The sequence below is a fragment of the Carcharhinus amblyrhynchos genome, chromosome 2 (assembly GCF_965287045.1).
Source record: "Carcharhinus amblyrhynchos chromosome 2, sCarAmb.v2.hapA, whole genome shotgun sequence".
NCBI lineage: Eukaryota > Metazoa > Chordata > Chondrichthyes > Carcharhiniformes > Carcharhinidae > Carcharhinus > Carcharhinus amblyrhynchos.
Window position 1 is genome coordinate 63,832,663 of NC_137325.1, and position 7,130 is coordinate 63,839,792.

The 7,130-nt window shown below is 41.3% G+C and overlaps 1 protein-coding gene across 1 annotated transcript in view; it reads right to left on the bottom strand.

Moving 5' to 3' along the window:
• pals2a (protein associated with LIN7 2, MAGUK p55 family member a) overlaps positions 1-2,004 on the bottom strand; it is a 228,761-nt gene extending 226,757 nt beyond the window's left edge. The window contains exon 1 of the mRNA XM_080206828.1: positions 1,987-2,004. The gene's annotated coding sequence lies outside the window, so the exon portion shown is untranslated. The remainder of the gene's footprint in view (positions 1-1,986) is intronic.
• Between the last annotated feature and the right edge of the window lie 5,126 nt (positions 2,005-7,130).

A 7,130-nucleotide genomic window follows, 5' to 3' on the forward strand; every position in this document is an offset into this window, starting at 1 on the left:
CCATCAGTTTAACAAATTATAGAGGAAACTCCTCTATCATTCTGTTTATTTTACCAATTTTATTTATGAATAACATAACTTGTACAAATGGTTTATTTGTTCCCCTTTAACCCCAAATAACTAAGTACTAGGAAAAATCCCATTATCTGTTGTAAAGTCATTGACACTCTCCAGAGCCCTTAGCTTTTCAGAAAAATTAACTCCCAACTTATTAGTACTTACATACACTGAATCAACAATCTTTACATGTGAACATGAGGATTACCACAGATAACATTTACTCAGTACAGGAAAGTCACAAAACAGATATTACTTTGTAATATTGTCTCACGTTCAAATGGTTACATCATAAACTGAGAACATGTTTCAATACATCCCTCTTTGAAACACAAAACCCGTACAGACTTTATTTCCTTACCCTTTATTTGTCAAAATTAAACATATTTACCTGATATAAGTTCAGACAACTTCCCATTTATAAGTTGGTTATTTTGTGCGCTCAATTTATCCTATCAATTAAATGTCAGAAACTGTAGCAGTTCAGCGTAACCAATCACTTTAATTTGAAAGTTAACAATGAAAAAATCTGAATGAACCAAACTCTTCAAGTCTCAATTATCACTAGGCTATGATAACCAATCTTGGAGTCTTGAAATTATTAAATTTGTCATTCACGAACTATCTGCTTAAAACAAAACACAAAAAATACTTTCGGCCAGGAGCCAAATGAATTAACTTAGTCTCAAACAACTTCTTCAAGACAAAGGAAAGAGCACATGGATCCTTCCAAGGCTTAAATCCGTTCTTAACAAAATTTGAACCCAGGATTATTCAAAATTCAAACTGGTTATTCCAAACTTCAATTTATATACCTTGACTTTGAAAGTTCAGTTTACTTTCCAGTTTTCATTTAAACTTTGTACCAAACCCACTATTGTAAAATCACAACTAGGGAAAAAAACATTAAAACACTAAAGCAAGGAATAATAAAAACAAAAACACCCCAACCACTTCATTAAACACACACAGACACACATGGAAGCTTCCAACATTCATTCCACATTATCCTTTATTCAAATCCAACATTTTAAACTGGGATGAAAATAAAACATTGAAAAAAACAAAGAAAACAAATGAAGGCAGTTGCCTTCATTCTTTTTTCTTCCAAACTGTAATTAAACTCAAAAACAGAAGTAAATTCAAGAAATCTTATACTTAAAATTTCAACAGTTTTAACACTTCTTCAGCCCCTTTGAAGTTAAAACAAAGTGTAAAGCATTGCATTTATTACCCACAATAAATACTCCACAAGAACAAAGAAAACTTTTAACAACTCCTGCTCTCAATCTAATGCAACAACAACCACCTACATTCGACAAGCAACTAGATCCCACAAACACACTGAAATACAAAACCTAAGATTTCTCCTTAGGGTTTCTCATCTGGTCCATCTTTAATTCCAGATGCCCATTCTACTAATTCATCATAGTTCTATGAACTAAGAATTCCCATTTTAAGGATTTTTTGGTGAACTGGTGACAGCCGTCTTTAAATGCTTGTAAAAAGGCTCTATCTGTTTGGGCAGGTTTGGGCATTCCCGAACATTCTTGATATACTCTAAAACGTCGCTCCCCAAATTCAAATGCTTCTCAAAAATTTGGTTTCTCTTTTCTAGTTCTCTAATGCGTGATTCCAACAATTTGATTTTTGCTTTGTCATCAGCCCATTTCTTACCTGAGACTGAGACTTGTTCAATTAATCCAGCCAATTGGTGAACTAAGAGAACTCCAATTTTCTTAGTTCTGTCTTTCTTTTCCCTTTCCAACCATTTTCATTTTTGGTCTAACGGTTGAGATGAGTTCCACCCCCATTTTCTCATCTGTTTAATGAATCTGTCCCTCTCAGTAATACATCCCTCTTTCAGGAATCCCGGGGGTCCCCACTGTCCTTGTGATACCGCCATAACACAGATAAGTTTATACTCACCACCAGGAGTCTTCTAATCTCCTTTCTCACTCTCCCATTCCTAGGCTGCTCTTATCAGAGTCCAGTAATACCTGTCAGGGGTGATCAGTGTCGCCCGTACCACTGCTTACACTATTAAACTTAAGCTGACTTTTCCTTCAACTCTGGTGATCACTGACAGTCTCTTTTGTACTCACGTCTGAACATCACGCTCCAAGTATCTTTCTTTCTCCAGTCTTTTACACCAACTTCAAATTCCTGACCGTCGTGTGGAGGATTTCTCCTCTTATCAACTGATCTAAAGCTGGTGTTTTAAAGACAAATGCCTCTTTGTCTGTATATGTTCAGTTCAGACCTCTTTCACACTCTCACAGACTTTCAGCACAGACTGTCTTCACAGATGATTCCCCACTATAGTTCGACTCAACCTATTAAGTTTGGTGATCTATTCCAGTACCCAGAGTGTGGCCATTCAACCTAAGCCTGCAAACAGATCCCGGGTTTCGGCACCAAATGTTGTAGGTAAAATAATACCTCTGAGACTGTTAGTGAGTCAAAATACAGTGGTTTTTATTTTAAAACTTTGGCGTTTATTCCAGAGGTTTGGGAGAAGCAGGGACTACCAGACCTGTCATAGAAGACAAACACAAGTGGGTATTATTATGAGCTCCAGCAGTAATCAAAGTTCCAATTCCTGCCAGACCTCCGGGTCTTCCTTCCTTAGTCGTGATTCAGCCCCAGATTTAATCAGGAATTATAGTCCTGCAGTCATGACACAGTCTTCAATCTGGTCACGATTCAAAGCCCTTCTGCAGCAGTACCGGCATCCCTGTATTTGAAGATATGCAATCGCGTTTCTCCCTGCAGGAGTCTTCCTGTTAAAAGCTGGTATCGCGATCTGCCATCAGCAGCTGTCAAAATCTGGTATCGTAAACTACCATCTGTGTAACGATGTCCAACTAACACAAATAGGTAAGATTTGCAAAGTCTACAAAATAACAGCTTCTTAAACTGCCTGTCTTTATAAAAATGAGAGTTAAACCAGGTAATACATGAACAAATAACTTATATTAATGCCAGGAACAATATAAGCTAAAGGCAATCAGCCATGAGGAAGGGTTATGTTTGTGACATTCTAAGTACAAAATCCATTAATCCTTTCCCTTATTCAGGGTACACTGAGGGAGAATTTAGCATGGTCAATACACCTAACCAGCCCATCTTTCAGACTGTGGGAGGGCACCGGAGGAAATCCATGCCGACACATGGAGAATGTACAAACTCCGCACTGTAATTCAAGCCAGGAATTGAACCCTGGTCCCTGATGCTGTAAGACAGCAGAGCTAACCACTGTGCCACTATGTCACCCACCCTCCATCATGATGAAGATGGTGGAACTGCCAGACAATTGTAAATCCTGCTCCCGAATATGGCATTTCCCATTTCTGTGGAGGCAGAGTGGGGGTAGTTTGCATTCTATTGCATTTCATGGAGGCAGATGGTCATTTAAATCATCAGTTGCTTCCACTCAAGTTGGATTTTGGTAGCCCAGAAGTGTGAAACTTAAAGGGCGCGATCTACCTAGCTGTTCATGCCACGCTCCTGCCGCAGCAAGGTTGGAGAATTTGACAGCTATCCAAATCTCTGTTCGCTGCTGTGGGATGGGAAAATCCTGCCGGCATGAATACTGATAACATTCGGTTGAAGTATGCACAATAGGCCATTGAGAACAGATCTGAATTTAGTCTAATTGTCTGGAAAGATCGGGTAGCCCTTTGGAGATGTAAGGTACCCCGTGTACTGCCTCAGAAGTGGCACAAAATCAATTTTAATTGTATTCCCTTAATCCAAGTGTGCAGGAAGGCGGGTCTACTTGTCTCACAGGACAATATTTTTTCTTGCCCCCTACTGACTCACGCACCCATGTGCCAGGAAAAACTTTATGCCGGAGAATCAGTGCTGAAGGCAACAAGGGATAAGCAGGGGGATAATGACAGGCACACGTCACATGATGCAGCAGCAACTTGAGCCACAATCCATCCACCCCCATGACCTGCCAGTGGCTATCACTCTCAACTTCTATGCCTTAGGATCTTTCCAGGGATCATCAGGAGAACTCTACTGGTACATTCCAGTTAGCAGCACACAACTGCATTAAGACTGTAACTAATGGCCTGTTTGCTCTTTTGAGGGATCACATTAATTTCCCTATAGATTTAATGTCTCAGATGCAGAAAGGCAAGCCTTTGCCAAATTAGCAGACTTCCCTCAGGTGCAGGTGTTATTGGTTGAACCAATGTTGCCTTAAAGGCCTCACTCCATCAACGTCTAGGTGGTTTGTGACCACAGCAAAATTGTCCTTCATATGTGTGCAATATTCCTTGACAGTTGCCTGGGCTCCTTCATACTAAGGAGTTCCCAATTCCCTCAGTTATTTCAGCCACTAATGCTGATCTTTGGTTGTCTTCTGGGGACAAAAGCTACCGCCTAAGAATTTGATAATGACTCCCTTTAGGAGAGCATAAATGGAGACAGGGTGCAAGTAGAATAACAGTGATGTCATCACCAGAATTACCATCAATTGGCATTTGAAAGATGTGTTTCCGGTGCCTCAATCATTCAGGTGGATCTCTGTAATATGACCTAGCAAGAATATCAGAAAAAGTAATGGTGAGCTGCATGCTGTACCACATTGTGCAGTGGAGCATCATACTAATTGATGATAATGACACCATGGGCAGAGCTCCAACCTCAGGAGGAGGACGATGAGGAGGAGGAGAAGGATGATGAGGAGGAGGATGATGAGGAGGGGGAAGCCTTTGCCCATACTAAAGATTGATTCCAAAATAGAGAGACCACTAATGGCTGAGCAGCTGGGAGGAACAGTCATGTAGCCAGGGCTGGCTCTGTGCAGGAGAAGATCATCGCCAGACAGGTCCTTGTTCAAAACAGTTTCTCATAAAGTACTCCCACATCAGAATTATCATCAGCCAATCCCTGTTGATATACTTCCACCTAAAGAACCTTGTACGTTGACTCCACAATTACTCAAGGGACTTCCCATCCCCCATGAGACAGAGAGAGTCAACACCAATAAATTTGACTTAGTCACATTTATATAGCTAAAACCCTCATCATTATCACTATTTGCCTAATTATAATACAAACACACATGGTAATAAATAATTCATAGCATGACTCCCTCCTGTCAACACCAATGACTATGACTGAAGGATCCATATCAATAAATTGCCTATAACCTAACCCACAATCATGTCCACAATGCTGGGAGTGACAACCCTACACATCGTAATAGAATTGTATGTTGAATACATGCAGATAACGTATATAGTGTATTACAAACCCACAACCGTCCAACAGCTGCTCTGAAAGAATTTGCACATCATCCATTCTGGCAATGGTTCAGTTTCTGATTTGGGTGCCACATGCAATATTGCGAGCCCCCATATACCTCTTCTTCCTATACAAAGCACATCCTGTGACAGCTGGAATGTAAATGCAGCCTAAGTAGTGGGCACAGCAGGTAGTACCTGGACAATATATGACAATGTGCTGCCTACACCTGGATCAATGTGTAACATTGCTGAGTGATGAATGCTTTGAGATGTACCAGCTTCCCAGCATCTGTTTGTGGAGTCTGATGACTAAGTCTCCCTTAAAGTCAAACTTGGATGGACAATGCAAGATATAAGGAAAATCTCAGTGCTAGAATCGTTGAACACTGGAATCTTACATGATGTAGCAGAGAAGGAACAAACCCTCCAAAGCATCACAAATCAGTTGAAATCTTTGCTCTTATTGTTGACACATCGAGGTGGATCTCAGCATGCCACATATAAGAACTGCCTTCATAATTTTACCATTCTTTTTGAGCTCTCTAATATATAAACACACATTGAATCATGTACAAGCAGAAACAAAAATATTCATGAAGTGCTCAGATGTGATATATACCGTGTATAAAGTGCAACTATGGTGAATCCATTTGTGCCGTCAACAAAATGGTACTGTGCATTCAGCACACTCTTATGAAACGGCCCCTGCATTACCTTGGAGGAGATGGAGGCAGGCTGCTCATTTCTCTGTCTAAATTGTGTTGAGGATTGTGGTGTCCTGCCTCATTGTTCAGTTACCTCCTTGGTTAGCAGTAGTCACTGACACATGTGGGGCAGATGACTGCTCTGAAGGAGGGACTTGGGAGATGGAGGAAGATGGGGATGCTGATGAGCTCTTGATGCTTTACCCTCCTCAGTGACCTATGCAGCCTTGATTGATCTTCAGCTGGGGTTGATAGGGCTGGTTGCTTGTGTCCAGCACTTGTGTATTCTAGCAATTGCTGTTTTAACAGTGTGATTGTTCTGTTAACGACATACAGCACTCATATATTGGGTGTCAGCATTCATACTCTGAGTGCACTTATTTAGTCTACTGAGGAAGGCTTTCACCCTATCCAGGCCAATATGTTGCTCATATATCCATTCCAAGTGTTAGTGCAAGCATTTCTCCACTGCATTGGCCAGTGTCATGTGGTTGAGCCCTGAGGACAATGTGGATTTCTTGAAAGCATTGGCTCCTCCATTCATAGTCCAAAAGTTTTCACTGCCTCAGGGAACTTTGCTGGATGTCTATGCATCTGCAACTGATTATCCAAATACTGACCTCAAAAGGTGGTTCCCAAAGCTCCACGTTCCTGTCCACCGGAGCATTATCATGACTGTCCTTGCTCCTTTGCACTGCACTGATATTATGCACTGATATCATTGACTCTGACAGCTTCTCCTGTACACTGATACGGTGACTTTCATCCTGTGCCCTTTCATCTACATGTGCACTACATCCCCGAGATATGCTAGTATCTGAGCTGGCGTGTGTGCTAGTAAGATCTGATACCTAAGTAATAATCTGGTACTGGGGGTTGGGTGGGGGGACTGGGGGTTGGGAACAAAGAGGGGGTGGGGTGGTGGTGTTGGAAACTGTCTCATAATGGAGCAGAGCTGGGACCTGTGTGAGACACAAAAGGAGTTATTTAGGTAGAACCATTTTCATACTGAAACATGGCTCTGAAGCACAGCATTGGGTTTCACCATGCTCACACTGCCCAGATGCAACCCCGTCCTTACACTCCCTCTTATGCCAACATTGTG